General features: G+C 38.8%; 1 protein-coding gene across 1 annotated transcript in view; it reads right to left on the reverse strand.

Moving 5' to 3' along the window:
• Positions 1–21,288, reverse strand: part of LOC113248378 (eukaryotic translation initiation factor 4B-like) — a 174,758-nt gene that overhangs the window by 23,147 nt on the left and 130,323 nt on the right.

Below are 21,288 nucleotides of genomic sequence, written 5' to 3' on the forward strand. Positions count from 1 at the left end.
CCTTCATTCTTCCCTTCCTTCTCCTACCGATCTTCCTATTTCTTATGTAAAGGAACACTTTCTGAACTCATAAACAGATGGTCACTAATGAAGGTTTAGTTGAATTTTGAGAAAATATTAAGTGTGAGTGTGTGCATACTTGTGTGTAAAGAAAACTTTATTGTTATGAGACCGAGGGTGCGGAAAGTAGGTCTGCTAACCAGGAGAAGGGTGGTCTCTTCTGTCCCTTCATGGGCTACATTTAAGAGAAAGCTTGGGTTGTCAGGAAAAGGAGCTGACTCTACCCTCTCACTCCAATCATCTTTCCTTAACAGTAAAATGTGCACAGATCATAGTACAATGGATGATAAAAACAGCAGATCATAAGAGGCACTCTTAATGTCTTCTGCAGATCATGAATTTAAGCCATTTGTTAAAAGGGAAACACATGGAGGCATGCAAGAGAGACACAGACAGAGACAGAGAGACAGGAAGAAGAGAGACAGAGGATGAATGGCAGAACAGGACAGAGACACGGAAATTGCTTCGATATTAGAATAAATATAGAAAACCATTTTACCCACAAAGCAATTCAATCTGGACCATAGCCAAAAAGTATTAGTTAGGCTATAGTAAATGGTTAGAGAGAAGCAAAAGGTCTAACTTATACACAGGAACTTCAATCACTTGGACACCTATTTGATTCACTACAAGAAAGCTGCAGAAAATCCATGACCTATATCTCTGAACTTGGGTATTTCCAAGGAAACCATGTGACTTCCCCCTTGTCTTAGATTTAATACAATTAACGAAATGCCTAACAGACTCCAGAGGTCTTTGTGTAATTAGAGCAATGGCAGTAAAAGTCATCAGTATCTGAGATTTGTATCTCTCTCCAGCCAAGACCTCTTAGGCTTACTAATATATCCAAGTGCAGGGGCGCCTGGGTGGCACAGCGGTTGAGCGTCTGCCTTCGGCTCAGGGCGTGATCCCGGCGTTGTGGGATCGAGCCCCACATCAGGCTCTTCCGCTATGAGCCTGCCTCTTCCGCTCCCACTCCCCCTGCTTGTGTTCCCTCTCTCACTGGCTGTCTCTATCTCTGTCAAATAAATAAATAAAATCTTTAAAAAATATGTATATATATATATATCCAAGTGCAAAGAAGAGGGGGGAAAAACCAAGAGAAAAAAAACCAAAACAAACAAACAAGACTACCGATGCATTTAAGAACCTCAGATTTTCCCAAAGGCAAACAGGGAATTTGCACTACCAAGAGAAACTGTCAGGCAGCAATTACTGTGTGTACAGTCAGTACTGGCACAATTCATTCTTGATGTTTTAGTAAAACATGGCTTAGTAGCAATAAAATTCTTGTGTTTTAATAAAATGCAGGTTAGTATTACTGGCCTCATTTTACAGATAAAGAAAATGAGGTGAGATTCATCAGCAATCCTGAAGACCAGAGACTGCAAGGCCAGGACTCAAACCGAGAGAGCTCTGTACGATGGAGAAGCAGGTCATAATAACAGAATATTTATAAACTGAGTACCTGTGTAACTACTAATCTGCTTTCTGATACTATAGATTGTATTTTATACACTCAATTTTATATGAATGAAATCATACACTAGAATATCTTTTTAATCTAGCCTGTTTCACTCAGCATAATTTATTTTAGTAATCATCCATATTGTTGAAATGTCAATATATAACTGTTTTATATTGCTGAGAAGTATTTCATACAGCTTATATTGTGAGGGTACAAACACAACAAAAACCAAAATTATATAACATGTTAGAAGTTAGAAGTTAGAATTTAAGAATAGTAGAACTGGGTAAAGGACCATCAGATGACATCTTAAAAATGAAGTCTAGATTTTTACTAATTCCCACAACTGGAGTGAATATACACAGATTGCTGTGGTTCTCCCAGGCATTCTGATGACTTCATGGAAATCATCAACTTCCATAAGACTTAAAAGAAAACCAGGTAGCCATGAATGACCAAGAGTTAGAGAATGTGATGATCTTCCTAATGGAAACACCCCAATTATGAAGTTTTAGGGTCCACCTGAAGGGAAAAGGTGAGAGTGGCTGCCATAGTCTCCACATGCAGGAATAAAGCCAGAGAGCATACTCCAGAAAATCAAAGCTCTTCACATTATTTTAGTAAATGTCTCCTTTCAGTTCCGGATGTACACCTGGAACCAGGAATATGTATGTGTGGCCAAATCCAAGAGCTCAGTTATTTGATGTGGGGGAGGAGAGACAACAGTCAGAACAAACTGGAAGTTGAACCAAGCCAAAATGTCTTCCTGAAACCCTGAGGAAATAGGGCCCCAAATCCATAACCAAAGAATGTTGAACACTTCCCCAGCTACAGAAATGTCTGCATTCAAGCTTAGGGAGGTTTAGGGGAGGAGTGTAAGGAGAGAGTATCTGTATAACTGGAGGAAGAGAACCCTCTCCGCCTGCTTTGGGCATTTCACTCCAGCGTGGTCTGCCATCTATTCAAAGCTGCGTGAATTTTCTGAGAAACTTCATTTCCTGTTCCCATTCCTGATGCTGACTGGAGGACTGAGGTAAGGATAAGATGAGGTTTAGTTTAGGGGGCGGAAGATGGCAGTGGGAACTGTTCACTCCAACATGCTTAGCCATTCTTCCAGCAGCAACTGTAAAAATAAAAGTTGGAGCTATGGAAGCTTAGTTCTTTCAACAGCAAACTTTAGTCATAAGATCTTAAAACTCTTTTGGGAATACAGAAAATGTATTTATTTTAATTAATAAACTATATTTGTAGGCAGTTTTATGTTCACAGAAAGCTGAGCATAATGTGCATAGAGTTCTCCTATCCCCCTCACACAAAAACAACTCCCTGCTCCCCATAAAATGCCTCACTAGAGTTGTACATTTGTTACAGTGAATGAATCTACACTGATATATCATCACCCAAAGCCTGTAGTTTGCTCAGTTTCACTCTGGTGTTTGCTCAGTTTATGGGTTTTGACGAATATATAGTGGCATGTATCCACCATTATAGCATCATAGAGATTTTCACTGCCCTAAAAATTTCCCTGGGCTCCACCCATTCATCCCTTCATGCACTCAAACCCCTGGCAACCACTGAAATTTTTACTGTTTCCATAGTTTTACCTTTTCCAGAATGTCATACACTTGGAATCATCCAGGATGTAACCTTTCCAGATACCTTCTTTTAGTCTGTAATACGCATTTAAAATTCCTCCATGTCAGATCAGAAGAATTAACATAGTTAAAATGTCCACGCTACCCAGAGCAATCTACACTTTCAATGCTATCCCAATCAAAATACCGAGGACATTTTTCAAAGAACTGGAACAAACAGTCCTTAAATTTGTATGGAAACAGAAAAGGCCCCAAATCTCCAAGGAACTGTTGAAAAGGAAAAACAAAGCTGGGGGCAACACAATGCCGGATTTCGAGCTGTACTACAAAGCTGTGATCACAAAGACAGCATGGTACTGGCACAAAAACAGACACATAGACCAATGGAACAGAATAGAGAACCCAGAAATGGACCCTCGGCTCTTTGGACAACTAATCTTTGATAAAGCAGGAAAAAACATCCGGTGGAAAAACGACAGTGTCTTCAATAAATGGTGCTGGGAAAATTGGACAGCTACATGCAAAAGAATGAAACTTGACCACTATCTCACAGCATACACAAAAATAAACTCCAAATGGATGAAAGACCTCGATATGAGACAGGAACCCATCAAAATTCTAGAGGAGAACATAGGCAGCAACCTCTATGACATCGGCCAAAGCAACCTTTTTTATTATATTATGTTAGTCACCATATAGTACATCCCCGGTTTCCGATGTAAAGCTCGATGATTCATTAGTTGCATATAACACCCAGTGCACCATGCAATACGTGCTCTCCTTACTACCCATCACCGGTCTATCCCATTCCCCCACCTCCCTCCCCTCTGAGGCCCTCAGTTTGTTTCTCATAGTCCGTAGTCTCTCATGTTTCTCTCTCATTAATAAATAAATAAATAAATAATAAATAAATAAATAAATAAATAAAATCTTTTAAAATAAAAATAAATAAATAAATAAAATAAAATTCTACCATGTCTTTTCATGGCTTGCTGGCTCATTTCTTCTTAGTCCTAAATAAAATTCCATTGTTTGCAATGGACTAAAACACAGTTTAGTTATCCATTTACCTACTGAAGGACATCGGTTGCTTGTAAGTTTTGGCAATTATGAATACAGCTGCCATAAACATTTGAGTGCATGTTTTCATTTGGACAGAGGTTTTCAACTCATTTGGGCAAACACCAAGGCAGATGATTGCCAAATGCCATGTAAGGATGTGTTTGGTTTTACAAGATACTGCCAAACTGTCTTCAAATGGTATAAAATGTCTTCAGGGATATAAAAGGTGTATAACTATTCTGCATTCCCACCAGCAGTGAATGAGAGTTGTCCCCCTTCCACATCTTCATCACATTTTTTATTCTCAATGCTTGCATTTTTTTCCAAAAAAGGGCTGGGGTGTTTAATGGTATCTCATTACTGTTTTGCATTCCAATTCTGTAAAGACATGTGTTGTTGAACATGTTCTCATATTCCAATTCTGTAAAGACATGTGTTGTTGAACATGTTCTCATATATTTACTTGACATCTGCCCTCCTTGAAATCTGTAGATCTTTTATCCCTTTTTTTTTTTTTTTGGTTGTTCTTTCCTCATTTTTGAAATTTAAGAGTTCCTTGTATATTTTAGATAAGAAGTTGTACAAAATTGGTATTATCTCTCTCGTATGTTCTATAGAAATCACCAGTGACATTGTCTGAGCTGCGTATTTGCTGTTTTGGAAAGTTATTAATTATCGATTAAATTTCTTAATAGATATAGAGTTATTCCAATTGTCAGGTTCTTCTTGTTATGAGTTTTTGCAGATTTGCCTTCAAGAATTTGGTCTATTTCATCTAGGTTATCAAACCTATGGTAATAGAGTTATTCATAATATTCCCTTATTATCCTTTCAATACCCAATGGGGTCTGTAGAGATGCATGTGTGCTCCCCCCACCCCTTCATTCCTAACATTAGTCATCTATGTCCTCTCTCTCTCTTAGTAAACCTGGCTTGAGGCTTGTTGATATCTTGTGAAATAACGCAGGTTTTTTCTGTTCTTTATTTCTGGTTTAATTCTATTTGCCTGAGAGCAGACACTGTATGATTTCAAAATTTCATATTATTAAACTGCATTCTATGACCCAGAATGTGGTCTACCATGGTAAATGCTCATGAGAGTTTGAGAATAATGTGTATTCTCCTCTTGTTGGATGGAATAGTCTATAGATAATCCATCACATCCAGTTAACTGATGCTGCTGTTGTATTCGACTACATCTTTATGATATTCTGTCTATTGGATCTGTTCAGTTCTAAGAGGGAGGTGTTGAAGTCTTCAGCTATGATGTCAAATGCCATCTCTTTTTCTTCTGTTATCAGTTCTCACCTCACATACTTGCACTCTTTGTTGTTAAGGCACATACAAATTAGAGATTATCATGCCTCTTGGAGAGATGATCCCTTTATCATTACGTATTGCTCTCTTTATCCTTTTTTTTTTTTTTAAAGATTTTTTTTTTTTTTTTTTTTTTTTTGACAGAGATAGAGACAGCCAGCGAGAGAGGGAACACAAGCAGGGGGAGTGGGAGAGGAAGAAACAGGCTCATAGCAGAGGAGCCTGATGTGGGGCTCGATCCCATAACGTCGGGATCACGCCCTGAGCCGAAGGCAGACGCTTAACCGCTGTGCCACCCAGACGCCCCTCTCTTTATCCTTGATAACTTGTCTTGCTCTGAAGTTTGCTCTGTCTGAAGTTAAGATGGCTACCAACACTTCTTATGATGAGTGTTAGCATGATACATCTTTGTCCATCATTTTACCTTTAATCTATTGCATTCTCCATTTAAAGTGAGTTTATCATAGACAACATGTGTGAGGACCTTGTTATTTGATCTACTCTGACAATTCTGTGTTTAGACATTGATGCTTAAAATGATTATTGACGGGCACCTGGGTGGCTCAGTCGTTAAGCGTCTGCCTTCGGCACAGGGTGTGATCCTGGCATTCTGGGATCGAGCGCCACATCAGGCTCCTCCTCTCCTACTCCCCCTGCTTGTGTTCCCTCTCTCACTGGCTGTCTCTCTCTCTGTCAAATAAATAAATAAAATCTTTTAAAATAATGATTATTGATATAGTTCAATTAATATCTACTGTATTTTTTACTGTTCTCCACTTGTTATTCTTGTACCCCTATATTTGTTGTCCATTCTTTTTCTGCCATTTATGGTTTTAATTGAGTACTTTTTGTGATTTTATTTTCCTCCTTTTTTAGCATATCAATTATACCTTTTTTGTCCCCTTCCTTCCTTCCTTCCCCTCCCTCCTTCCTTCCATCTTTCCTCCCTCCCTCCCTCTTTTTCTTTCTTCCTTCCTTTCTTTCTTTCTTTCTTTCTTTCTTTCTTTCTTTCTTTCTTTCTTTCTTTCTTTCTTTCTCTTTCTTTCTTTCTTCCTTCCTTCCATTTTTTTCTTTATTTCTTTATTATTTCTTTATTGCTATCCTTCCTTCTTTCTTTCTTTCCTTCTCTCTCTCTTCCTCTTTTTTTGGTGGTTGCCCTAGAATTTGCAGTGTACATTCACAACTAATCCAAGTCTACTTTTATTTTTTTTTTTAAGATTTTATTTATTTATTTGACAGACATAGAGACAGCCAGCAAGAGAGGGAACACAAGCAGGGGGAGTGGGAGAGGAAGAAGCAGGCTCATAGCGGAAGAGCCTGATGTGGGGCTCGATCCCGGATCGCTGGGATCACGCCCTGAGCCGAAGGCAGACGCTTAACCGCAGTGCCACCCAGGCGCCCCCCAAGTCTACTTCTAAATAACGCAGTACAGCTTCATGGAACTCAAATACCTTGTAGTAGCAAATTATTCCTTATTCATCTCTTGTATGTTTCTACTAATTTCCTCACATTTACATATGTGTAAAATATTGTATGTATTCTAATATGTTTAGTTCATAAAAATTTGTGGCTCCAGCCTTAATTAAAGCTATATTGTTCATATTTCATTTCTTTGTGGATAACCAAGACCGTATTAGTGCCTCTTCCCATTTTTCACACTCAAGCTTCTCCTGCCACCAAATACAAGTCCTCTTATGGGTTCCTTTCTTAGACACAGCTACAGCTATGCCCTAGAAAACACAACTTGAAACAGCTTGAAATTTACCGACAACACTTTATATAGTTTTGTCTTGGTAGAATCATCCTATTTCCAGGGAAGCCAGTTTTGTATTAGATGTTATGTGTAACTCGTAATATTGAGCTAAGTATTCAATACTGTCTCCTTTTTCTTTAAAACAATAGCAACCCAATGAACAATCTCTTGTACAAACTGTAATAAAATGTGAAGTGGAGACAGATGTGGATAACAAGCTGCTTATTTGACAAAACTGCCTAAAAAGATACTAAACAATTCTGCAATTTTTGTTTCTCCTTGTGAGAAACAGGGTAAAAAAAAAAAAAAAAATGAGGGTAGGAGTTCCAACAACGGAGGTTTGTACTTCTCATATCAGTAGCAGCAATCAGTGGTAGAAATAGAGATCTACCATATTGTGGGATAGGATTTTATTGCTCACCCTAGCTCCAGTGTGTAGGCTACTCAAGGAATTCATACATTGCTGCCTGCCAGAATGGGAAGTGAAAGATTGATCAGTAGCCACCACTTAGCAAACAACTGAGATTGACCAAAATTATTCATAAAAATCAAATAGATTGTGAAGAAAATTATCGCAGAAAGGAAACATCAAATTAAATAATAATGTATCATTATAGTTTTTTTGTATGTGACTATTTTTGCTTCAGGGAGGCATAAAATCTCACTTAGTTTGAAGTCAAAGCTTTTAATTCAAAAACTCATTCCCTGTTCTATTTACTTATCTCCTTTATCATAGACAGTAAGAGTTTTGAACCTGGAGGAGATACTTTGGGGTGAAAGTTAATTATGGAGGGTGGTAGAACTTTACGATATCTTCTAAATAACTAGTTGTATCACTTTTTATCCAGGACCTATTTGTTACAGCTTACTGAGGGTGGGCATGGGAGAATATAGAATATAGAACTCTTCCACAGTTGTATTTTTTAATCAAATTTGTGAAAGACTTTGCTGGTGTTTATGAGAAGTCCAAGGAATAAAACAATAGTATTTATTTTTATTTTTTAAAGTTTTTACTTAAATTCCAGTTACTTAACATACAGTGTTACATTAGCTTCAGGTGTAAAATATAGTGATTCAGCAATTCTATACATGACTCAGTGCTCGTCATAAGTGCAGTCTTTAATTCCCATCACCTCTCCCCCCACCCACCTTTCCTCTGGTAACCACAAATTTATTCTCTATAGTTAAGAATCTGTCTCTTGGTTTGCTTCTGTCTCTCTATCTCTCTTTTCCCTTCACTCGTTGTTGTTTTTTTTCCTTGAATTCCATATATGAGTGAAATGACATGGGATTTCTCTTTCTCTGACTGGCTTATCTCCTTTAGTAGTATCTCTCTAGCTTCATCCATGTCCCTGAAAATGGCAATATTCCCCTTTTTGATGGCTGAGTAATATTCCACTGTAGATATGTAGCACTTCTTGGGGTATCTGGATGGCTCAGTCGGTTAAGCATCTGTCTTCAACTCAGGTTGTGATCTCAGGGTCCTGGGATTGAATTCTGAATGAAGCCCCACATTGGGCTCCCTGTTCAGCAGTGAGTCTGCTTCTTTCTCGGTCACTGCCCCTCCCCCCTGGGCCTGTGCTTGTGCTCTCTCTGTCTTATTTACTCTCTCTCAAATGAATAAATAAAACATTTTAAGAAGAGGATTTATATACTATTTCTTCTTTATGCATTTGACAATCAATAGATGCTTGGGCAGCTTCCATATCTTGGCTATTATAAATAATGCTGCCACAAACATAAGAATGCATGTATACCTTTGAATTAATATTTTTGTATTCTTTGGGTAAATATCCAGTAGTGCAATTGCTGGATCATAGGATAGTCTACTTTTTTTTTTTATTATTAAGATTATTTATTTATTTATTTATTTATTTATTTATTTATGAGAAAGAGAGAGCGAGCATGAGCAGTGGGGAGGGGCAGAGGGAGAGGGAAAAGCAGACTCCCCGCTGAGGAGGGAGTGAGACATGAGGCTGTAGCCTTGTTCTGTTCTTTCATTTGGGAAAAATTCCTCTGTCTTATTTTGTCTAGATTTCTGTGCCTGTTCTAGTGTATGCCACCATAGCTCTTGCTGTGTATTTATCCCTTGTTCCTCAGGTCTTGGTGCTTCAATAGTTTCTCCAATGTATTCTGTGTGTACTCTGCTGTTGTGTTTGGCTGCTTTCTTCTTCAGGCCTGTCATCTGCAGAGGCTGTCTTTGCTCATTGTCAGCAGTGTTTTGGCCTTGACCTAAATATGATGAGTTTAGGTGTGTTCTGGTTTGCTTGAATAATGAGACCTGTCATCACCACTACTAGCACCAAGGCCCTATAAAATTCTGGGTTAGTTGATGTGGTGTGGGCACAGGTTTGGGCTGGTCTCTTGGGGGACGGGGCCTGCAAATTTGGGACTGAGGCAGGCATGGCTAGGAAGGGCAGTTCCTCCTGAGCGTGGAGGAAGGGCTTAGTGTAAATGAGTTAGACCGGGATGAGCAGGTTCTTGCAGGTGACCCTGTACTTATGCTGAGGAGTGGAGTGAGGAAATGTTAATTGCCAGGTCCTTTGTTCCTGGAGGGGCTTCTCTGTGAACTCTGCTGTCAGAGATGAGCGACTAACTTCCCACCTTACGCCCCAGGCTTTCTTCAGGTTGTGATTTCCAGACTATATGTCTGGGGGCTGTTGGTCCTGCCTACTCTCCAAGAGTAGACTCAGTGCCTCTGGGCTATAACTGAGCCAAGCCTACTGACCTTTAAAACTTCAAGCTTTAAGTCCTGCTGGTTGCAAAAACTCAGAAATTCTGGCCCTGCTCACTTTTTCAGCAAATTGTTATAGAAATTTATTTTCCCTGTGCATTGCTCTATGTGTTAGTCTGTCTCTCACTCTTCTCCATGACCATGACTCCCTCTCATTGCAGCAGCCGTGAACTGTTTATCTCCCATATCATGTCTCCACACCTGCTACTTTCTTCATTGTGGCCTCTTCTCTACCTTTCATATGGAGTCCATTCTGCCAGTCTCTAGGTCAATTTCTGGGGTATTTAGGGTGACTTGATAGTTATCTAGTTGTATTCATGAGATGAGCTAAGCTTAGTGTCTTCCTGTTTCTCCACCATCTTCCCCAAAGCCCCACACATTAGTATTTAATATAAAATAACTCAGTCTATCATTGGGGAATAAAATACAAAAGAAAGGAAGAAATCTAGAAAGCATCAAAGAAGAAAGAGAAAGAAAGAAAGAAAAGAAAGAGGGGAAGAGAGGGGAAGGGAAGGGAAGGGAAGGGAAGGGAAGGGAAGGGAAGGGAAGGGAAGGGAAGGGAATGAGGGTGAAAGAGGAAGAAAGGAAGGAAGGAAGGAAGGAAGGAAGGAAGGAAGGAAGGAAGGAAGGAAGGAAGGAAGGGAGGGAGGGAGGGAGGGAGGGAAGGAGGGAGGGAGGGAGGGAGGGAGGGAGAAGGAAAGGGGAAAAGAAAAAGAAAGGGAAACAGGAAGAAAATACAACAATAAGCTTGCTTGATTAAAAATATTTGGAGTAGTATGACTCGTGACTCATGACTATTTGGAAGACTGCAAGCTACAGTCTGTCTGAAATGTGTTTATACACATGCAGGAAACTGGTTTCAGAAAGCCAGACCACAGAGTCTTGCACACAGATCCAAAAAAAGGGGATCTATAATTAGAAAAAAAGGAGCTTTTTATCTGATTATCCCAAGCATAGAGAAATTGAGTATCATAGTTTCTGAATTTATCAGATATCTAAAATTTAGTGTAGAATTGTAATAGCTTTGAGCACAAATACTCAGCTTTGGCTATGGACAAATTTCTTGGCATCAGTTACCATTCTCTCATTGGCTTAAGGAGATGCTTCACAAATCCACATTTCATTATTTTAGCATCCACTTCAACACACCACTCATTTGGATTCCATTTGAGGAGAGAAAAGCCGAGAAGCAGAGAGGTGATGGGCTTTTTTATGAACATTGTAGTTTCAGAGAATACAAAAATAGCATGACTCAGTATTAGAGATTCTCATGCTTCAGAGTGTTCTGTTCATAGCGGCATAGGAAATGCTGCATTTCTGCGGCAGAACTGACCAATTCTAGGACCAGCAAACATTTGGGAATTTAAAGAGGGCATACACACCCATATCTTGTAACATAGAGCAGAATTTTTCCTTATGATTAAAGAAAAATAAATTTCTTAATTTGATGTAAGGTAGGTTGATATAATGTTCCCTTTAATTACCTCGACTCTTCAAATGATAGCATTCATTTGTGCTCTCACAAGGGAGAGTTAATATAAAATTAGTAATGCTGTGAGGGAGGAGTGATCATTTAGGTTTTGGGGGTTTTTTTAATATGTCATTGGAACATAAACCAAGAAAAACTATACAAACAAATCAATTTCTTGTTAGGGTTCCTACAATATACAGAGCTGCTGCTGAGGAGTCTGGAACATGCCAAATATTTCTGTAAACCAACTGAGGGCAATATTTAGAGACATTTTTCTTTGTAATAACTGAGGGAAGTATGAAATTTGATACTGGCATCTACTGGCTAGATCCCAGGGATGCTACTAGGCGTCCTTCAATGCATAGGGCAACCTCCTCAGCAAAGATAATCTTATTCCAATTGTCTATAGTACTGAGATTAAGAAACCCTTATACTAAAATATATCTTAAACATAAATCCATTGAAAACAACTTCCAATTTAGTGAATTAACCAAAATAACAATTTGATAAAACAGAACAAATTAAGGAACCCAATAATGTATCCTCTTCCCTCTTTTTAACCCCACAAAAAAATCACTGGATAAATGTCAACATGTCTTTAAAAAAAATTTTCAGTAAAAAATCAACTTACATATGTTTCACTGTAATTTCTTCTATTCACTATATATGCCCCCCAAATTATGGAAAACACTAAAAACAAAAATGTATAGCTGCATTAATGCCACTTGGCTGAACTTATTAAAATATAAATTAGGGGAAACACAAGAAAAAAATTTTTTAAAAAGCTAGCTTGATTATTATTGTACAGTTTAAGGATAAAGAATAGAATTTGTACCTCTTTAGAGGCAGGGTAATAACTAATATATATATAATCAAACTCAGTAAAGTAGTATCTGTCTGGCAGCCCTGAGCTTGTTGATTTTTAAACTTCTGGTTAAGAAGAGGAAATGGAGGGGCGCCTGGGTGGCACAGCGGTTAAGCGTCTGCCTTTGGCTCAGGGCGTGATCCTGGCGTTCTGGGATCGAGCCCCACATCAGGCTCCTCCACTATGAGCCTGCTTCTTCCTCTCCCACTCCCCCTGCTTGTGTTCCCTCTCTCGCTGGCTGTCTCTATCTCTGTCAAATAAATAAATAAAATCTTAAAAAAAAAAAAAATAGAAATCCTTTAAAAAAAAAAAAAAAAGAAGAGGAAATGGAGTTCAAGTTGTTCTTTCTAGTTACACATTATGATTGTTATTTAAAATACCAAAAATGGGGCGCCTGGGTGGCACAGCGGTTAAGCGTCTGCCTTCGGCTCAGGGCGTGATCCCGGCGATCTGGGATCAAGCCCCACATCAGGCTCTTCTGCTGTGAGCCTGCTTCTTCCTCTCCCACTCTCCCTGCTTGTGTTCCCTCTCTCGCTGGCTGTCTCTATCCCTGTCAAATAAATAAAATCTTTAAAAAAAAAATAAAAAATAAAATAAAAAATAAAATACCAAAAAGTCCTCCCCATGGTTTGGAGAATTTTGTGCAAAGAGCATTAATGTTGCTAATTGTGAGATTTGAGGTTTAAGGAAAATCAGTGCTCACTACTTACCTCTATGACATTTTTCTATTTCTTCATCTCTGAAACAAAAGTTCTAGATTATGATCTCTAGTGTCCTTTCAGCAACCGTAATAATAGCACAAAACATGTTAAGTACAAGCTGATTGTGACAATTTCTACCAGACACCAAATATCTCTGTTTAGTCATTCTTTTACCGATATAAATTTCATTATGTATTACCTTATATAATCAGGATTTTCTGATTAACACTACAGAAAAAAGAATAACTATCCACACCTATTGTAGAAGGATTATAAACATAGACCCACTCACCCTCTTCAGAATAAATAGAAACAGAATATCTATGTTCCAGGGGTGTCTGAGTGGCACAGTTGTTAAGTGTCTGCCTTTAGTTCAGGGCGTAATCCCGAAGTCCTGGGATCGAGCCCCACGTCAGGCTCCTCCGCTGGGAGCCTGCTTCTTCCTCTCCCACTCCCCCTGCTTGTGTTCCCTCTCTCGCTGGCTGTGTCTCTCTCTCTGTCAAATAAATAAATAAAATCTTTAAAAACAAAAAAAAAAGAATATCTATGATCCAAATTTGATTATTTTCCTAACATCCAAATCTGTTAGTTATTCTGCAATGTTTGGTGCTGGGTATTAATGTACTTGGAGATGATTCTTTTGTTGAATATAGCTTCTAGACCCTTCTATAACACCTGTCAATATATTTCTAATACTATTGATAGCACCTCTATCTTTGTGGAAGTAAATAGTACTTCTGTCTTCATATCAATCTGACTGTTTATGTGAGAGCTTCCCAAGCAAATACGTGTGCAAAATAGTCAGGTGTTAAATACTGTGAACATTAATAAAGGGAAGCCTCACTTAAGTGGAATCAGGAGACTAGAAGGAGAGGCTTATAGGGGGAGCTCTAGCACTCTCAATATTAAATCACAGGAAGAATTGTCAATTATAGACCCATCAGAAGAACTCTCACCACGAAAAAAATCCTCCATTACAGGCCTCAACAGGAAAAGATGGATATTGCCTTTCCCTCCTATAAGAAAGCAACCACTCCAGCAGCTCAGACAATGAGAAACTATCTGATTGCTGGCTTCCTAGACTATTGTTTTTCTCCAGTGCACTTCAGTTCAAAGCAAGCAACCCCCCCCCCCCCACGTCCTTCTTGTCCCTAAAATAGCATTCCTGTCCTTTGTTTGTTGGACTTACTGCGGTTTTGCTATAGCTTGTCCTGAATTGCAATTACTTGTTATTCCTGAATAAATTTATTTTACTCAATAAAAGCTGGCTGTTTTAAGTTTAATAATAAAATTCTAGTGTATTGTGTGTCGGACGCTCAACAGCTGAGAATAGAAGAAAACACAGGGCAAGAGCACAGAAATCATTACTCATTTTTTCTCCTCTACAGGAAGTCTTGCTGAAAGCCACAGGACACAGGCAACTTATAGATAAGAATGCAACCCACACTGTGACAGGAAGGGCTTACCTACGCAACATTTGTTTGTTTCTCAGCCAGTTTTATTGCTCCGCTCACCTCCCAGAGCATTGGCTACCTAGTTTATTTGTTCTACAGCTGCTTTTCAATTATTTCAATGGTTTTATAGTCTTTACTTAATAATTTTCTCAAGACTTTGTCTTGTCTTTTCTTCTCCTTTGTGTTTGAATTTAAATGGGACATAAAAGCAAAAGGTAATTGTTCCTTAACCCATTTTATTTATTCATGAATTTCCTTTTTTTCTATGTCAGGAACAGCTTAAGGACAAAGAGATTTATATGATGATTAAAAAAATATTGATTTATAAAACCATTAGTGAGATATGGTGGCTGTAGGTAGGCAATTGAACATAGGCTACTGTTCTAAAAATTGGATATTATGCATTTGAAAGTGCCACTTTGGCTATCAACTTGTGTCAATTTGAGAGTAAGGAATAAGAAAAATGGAAGAGAGTGAATGAAGTCACCACACACGAGATTTTGTGACCCTCTGATATAAGAAAAACAAATAAATCTCAATGGGGAAATATATCTTCAGTCTTTCATTGCAGTTGCATTTAAAATAAAATGTCATCATATTAATTAAATGGCTTTTGTCAAGTGTAAAAGGGACTGCATCTAACTATCACCAGAGCTGGACAGAAGCTATAAAGGGTGTCTTGTGTGAACACTTGTGGCTCAAATCTACCTGTTGCACTAAAACCACAACTATCTAGCCCATGCTTGCAAGAAGCTCTCCAGAAGATTCCTGTTTCATGTGGCTCATGAGAATGCACACTGCAGTCCACATTTCACTGTCTTTGTGCTATTTCCAAGATGGGAAAAAGAAGACTATAAACTTCGCATTTTAAGCTATTCACAAATACTTTACATCTATAAATCTTTCCGTTAGTACTCAGATAGTACACAACAACAGAGAAGAGACTGTAGAGCCACCTTAGCCATTCCATATAGGTCTTCGGGAAGAGTTCGAACATCCTGAGGGCTAAAAGCAGTTTGGTAGAGGGACTTCCAAGGAAGCATCAGACTGAGACAGGAGAACACTACTGATAGTTGTTAAGATGGTTCTTGAAGGTGGAACAGATGGAATGGGCATGGGCACATTAGTTTCTGAGGCCAGAAGGCTTACAGCCATTTCTTACTGAGCCCAGTGCCCAGCAAAGACCAATTAGAGAGTGTGGAGAAGAATGTGGTGTCAGGTAAAGTTCATATAGTTAGCTCCATGTATTCCCTAAGGAATGGCTCAAGCCTCTCTCTTCTCGAAAGCTACAATGGACACATGTTCAATGCCATTAAGGATAAGCATCTGGTCACCAGTGACCAATGTTGCCCAGGCTCTGATTACATAGTAAGCAGTTTCCTGATGATAAGAGAGCACTGTGACCATGGGTATAGGTCCTCAAATACGGGCTCCCTGGGCCCGTCCTTGCACTACGCCCAGTGTTTGCTTTAATGTGGTCTGAAGGCTGCAGTCAATGAAGTCTTTTTCTTCCCCTGTGCTAACTTAAGAAAACATTAAAATGTCTCAGCCAAAGTCACCAGCACCTATATTTTCCCCCTCTCAGCTGGTCACCTTAGAATTCCTACATTTTCAGTCAGCTGGGTGATGGATCACACACAGCACACTGTCCCTGAATTAGTATACAAGAGCAGCCACCTCGTTCTCCACATGACTGGGTGAGCTTTTATTCTTTATGTGGCTATCTCAAGTGCCTTGGGTGGTAGCTCATAAGATGAGACTGGCATGAATAGCTTTCATCCTCAGAGTTTCGGTGACTGAGCGAGACTCATGGTCTGATTACAAGAGCAAACAGAGTGGCTGTGTTGCCATAAGAAAGAATTACATTGGCCTGGAGAAAATGGCAATGCTTCAAACTGTTGGCAGAAATTTAAACTGCAGCAGTGCAAATTTGCAGCGTGGCAGGAAAGACAACTGAAACTCAACCCAATATTGGGACTAAAAGCTCTTGGGACTCAAATGCCAAGGTCATTGGGGTGTGGCTTTTGCACTAATTATGTTCTGTCAAACAAGGGTTGAAAATATCAGCCCAGACTTACAGCTTGGCTCCTCTAGCAGCCAATCGTGGTGGGGCTGGGCCCTGGTTGAAATGACGGAGTTTGAAAACCATTCAGTTGATTTCAACATTTCCTGGGGATGACATTTAAACCACAATGTTCTCTTTTTGGGGCAAGGCAAAAGCCAATCACAATTGAAGTTTCTCAGCATGTTCTTCCCATATTTGGCTGTAATCTTGCTTCATCCACCTAAATTTATAATATATGCACTTGAAACACAAGGCTTTGAGAAGTGCTTTTCTTCTTATAAACGAGGTCTTGGGTTCCTGAGTGGCTCAGTCGATTAAGCGACTGCCTTTGGCTCAGGTCATGATCGGAGGGTCCTGGGATCTACTCCCCTGCTCAGTGGGGAGCATGCTTCTCCCTCTCCCTCTGCCTGCCACTCCCCCTGCTTGGGTGCTCTCTCTCTGTCTGGCAAATAAATAAATAAAATCTTAAAAAGGAGGGGAGAGGGTGGAGGAGGACAAGGGGGAGGAGGAGTCCATGTGAACTTGATGCATTTCAGTCTGCTTGTGAACATACTTCATGGCAAAGAAAAGGGCCAGTGTAGAAGCCTTTTCTTCCCTCCTTCCTTCCTTCCTTCCTTCCTTCCTTCCTTCCTTCCTTCCTTCCTTCCTTCCTTCCTTCCTTCCTTCCTTCTTCCTTCCTTCCTCTCTCTCTTTCTTCCTTCCTTCTTTCTTGTCTTGTCTTGCCTTTTCTTTCTTTCCTTACTTCCTCATCCCTCCTTTCTTTTCTTTATCTTCTTTTTTAGAGAGAGAGAATGAGTGTGTGAGTGAGGTAAGGACCACAGGGAGAGGGAGATAATCTTAAACAGGCTCCACACCCAGGGCAGAACCTGATGACAGGGCTCAATCCAGGACCCTGAGATCAAGACCTGCGCTGAAATCAAGAGTTGGAAGCTTAACTCACTGAGCCAGCCAGGCACCTCATTTTTCTACTTGTAATTAAAAAAAAAAATCTTTAACTGTAGCTCCAGGCTTAAGACCATAAAAGCATGGAAATACACACTCAAAAAATTCATTTTGTTTTACAGAACTGGCTTCTGTAAAAACATGTAATGTCACATGAATTGTTGTATTTTATCTAAGATAGATAGGTGATTTATTTCTCACAGATTCCAGGAAATAAATGTATACTTTAAAGGTCTTCCTAACTACTGCTGAGGAGGATAAACAGGTTTTTAAGGGACAGGAGGTACAAATGAAATAAGCTTTATTTTATTTTTATTATGATAAAATACATAAAATTTGCCATTTTATCCATGTTTAAGTGTCCAGTTTAATGGCATTAAGTTTACTCACAATGTTGTGCAATAAACATCTGTATTACCAAAACTTTCCTATCATTCCTAAGTTGAAACTCTGAAGCCTTTAACAATAGCTGCTCTTTTCTTCACATCATGGTCCTGGTAACCCCTATCCTACTTTATGTCTTTATTTATTTATCTATTATAGATACATGTTAGTACAATCATATAATATTTGTCTTTCTGTCTCTGACATTTTTTTAAAAGATTTTATTTATGTATTTGACACAGAGAGACAACCAGTGAGAGACGGCACAAAAGCAGGTGGAGTGGAAGAGGAAGAAGCAGGCTCCCAGCGGAGGAGCCTGATCTGGGGCTCGATCCCAGAACGCCGGGATCACGCCCTGAGCCGAAGGCAGACGCTTAATGACTGTCTACCCAGGGGCTCCTGTCTCTGACATTTTACCTAGCATAATGTTTTTAATATTCATCCACATGGTAACAGATATCAAAATTTATTCTTTCATGGTTAAATAATATTTCGTTGTATGTATGGACCACATTTGACTTATCTATTCAAATGTAGATGAACACTTGTATTAATTTCCAGTTTTTTGGGTATACTGACTAATGTTGTTTTGAATATTGGTGTGCAGATACCTGTTTAAATTCCTGCTTCAATTCTCTTGGTATGACAGGTAGTGGAATTGCTGAATCATATGGTATTTCTTTTGAATCTTAATTATATAGTTTTAAGTTTTGTTTTATTACAGACATATATTATTATAGACATCTTATTATTATTATATATTTAAATATTTCCCCATTTTAATAATTTTTTAGTGTGCAACTTAATAGCTGTAAGTGCTTTCACTTTCCTGTGCACCATCACACTAGAATTTTCAGCATTCCAAACTGTACCCATTAAACAATAAATCCCCCTTAATCCCTCTCCCTAGCCTGGTAACCACTTTTCTTCATTTCTCCAAAATTTAATTATTTTGGCTCCTCACATACGTAGAATCTCATAATATTAGTTCTGTTATTCCTAATATATTTTATCTAGTATGTTTTTAAGATTTATCTATGTGCCATAGTTTCATTTCTTTTTAAGGCTGACTAGCATTCCATTCTATGTCTTTTCCACATTTTGTTTATCTGTCAAGAGGCACTGAGGTTGTTCCCAACTTTGGCTATTGGGAATATTACTGCTCTGAACATTTCTTTTCTTTTCTTTTCTTTTCTTTTCTTTTCTTTTCTTTTCTTTTCTTTTCTTTTCTTTTCTTTTTAAGATTTTATTTATTTATTTGACAAAGAGAGACAGCAAAAGGGGGAACACAAGCAGGAGAGCAGGGAGAGGGAGAAACAGAATTCCCACTGAGCAGGGAGCCCGATGTGGGTCTTGATCCTAGGACCCTGGGATCATGACCTGATCTGAAGGCAGACACTTAACAACTGAGACACCCAGGTGTCCTTGCTGTGAACATTTCTGAAGAAATATCTCTTCTACACCCTATTTCCAATGCTTTGGGTATGTACATAGGAGTGGAATGGCTTGATTATTAATTCTATGTTTAACTTCTTGAGGAAACATTGTTCTGTTTTTCACAGCTGCTGTACCATTTTGTGATTCTACCAGCAATGCAAAAATGTTTTCATCTCTGTACAAACTTATCAATACTTATTATTTTCTGGTCTCTTCACTTCCCCTATTTCTCCCAGAAAAAATCTTTCTTTTTTATATTAGCTGTGATAAGGATATGAAGTGGTATCTCATTGTGGTTTATATTTTATTTTTTCTAATGATTAATGATGCCGAACATTTTTTATGTGTTTATTGACCATTCTCCAATTCTTTGAAGAATTGTTTATCCGAGTACATTGCCCATTAAAAAATAGCATTTTGTGGTTGCTTTTGTGTTCTTGTGTTATAGGAGTTCTTCATATGCCCTAGCTACTTACTCCTTATTAGATATAGTATTTGCCAGTATTATCTCCCATCCTATAAGTTGCTCTGAGGGTCTTGATAGTCTTTTGATATACAAAGCTGTAATTTCTTATAAACTGCAATTTTCCTTTTATTTTCCTTTGTTGCCTATGCTATTGTGATTATACCAATGAAATAATTGCCAAACCCAATGCCATGAAGTTTTTCCCCTAAGCTTACCCCTAGGGGTTTTGTACTTTCAGTTCTTCTTCTTCTTTTTTTATTTATTTTTTATTTTTTATTATGTTATGTTAGTCACCATACAGTATTTCTTAGTTTTTGATGTAGTGTTCCATGATTCATTGTTTGCATATAACACCCAGTGCTCCATGCAATACGTGCCCTCCTAAATACCCATCACCAGCCTATCCCAATCCTCCAGCCCCTCCCCTCTGAAGCCCTCAGTTTGTTTCCCAGAGTCCACAGTCTCTCATGGTTCATTCCCCCTTCTGCTTACCCCTCTTCGTTCTTCCCTTCCTTCTCCTACTGATCTCCCTGCTATTTCTTATGTTCCATAAATGAGTGAAACCATATGATATTGTCTTTCTCTGCTTGACTTATTTCACTTAGCATAATCTCCTCCAGTCCTGTCCATGTTGCTGCAAATGTTGGGTAATCTTTCTTTCTGATGGCTGAGTAGTATTCCTTTGTATATTTGGACCACATCGTCTTTATCCATTTGTCTGTTGAAGGGCATCTCAGCTCCTTCCACGTTTAGCTATTGTGGACAATGCTGCTATGAACATTGGGGTGCATATGGCCCTTCTCTTCACTACGTCTGTATCTTTGGAATAAATACCCAGTAGTGCAATTGCTGGGTCATAGGGTAGCTCTATTTTTAACTTTTTGAGGAACCTCCACACTGTTTTCCAGAGTGGCTCTACCAACTTGCATTCCCACCAACAGTGTAAGAGGGATCCCCTTTCTCCACATCCTCTCCAACATTTGTTGTTTCCTGCCTTGTCCATTTTTGCCATTCTAACTGGCGTAAGATGGTATCTCAATGTGGTTTTGGTTTGAATTTCCCCGATGGCTAATGATGTTGAACATTTTTTCATGTGTCTGTTAGCCATTTGTATATCTTCATTGGAAAATTGTCTGTTCATATCTTCTGCCCATTTTTTGATTTGATTATTTGTTTCTTGGGTATTGAGTTTGAGAAGTTCTTTATAGATCTTGGATACCAGCCTTTTTTGTAGTGTCTGTCATGTCTTCTGTAGTGTCGCTTCTGTAGTGTCATTTGCAGATATCTTCTCCCATTCCATGGGCTGCCTCTTAGTTTTTTTGACTGTTTCCTTTGCTGCGCAGAAGTTTTTTATCTTGATGAAGTCCCAAAAGTTCATTTTTTCTTTTGTTTCCCTTGCCTTTGGAGACGTGTCATGAAAGAAGTTACTGTGGCCAATAATGAAGTGGTTGCAGCCTATGTTTTCCTCTATGATATTGATGGATTCCTATCTCACAGTGAGGTCTTTCAACCAT

This window comes from Ursus arctos, chromosome Y (assembly GCF_023065955.2).
Source record: "Ursus arctos isolate Adak ecotype North America chromosome Y, UrsArc2.0, whole genome shotgun sequence".
Classification (NCBI taxonomy): domain Eukaryota; kingdom Metazoa; phylum Chordata; class Mammalia; order Carnivora; family Ursidae; genus Ursus; species Ursus arctos.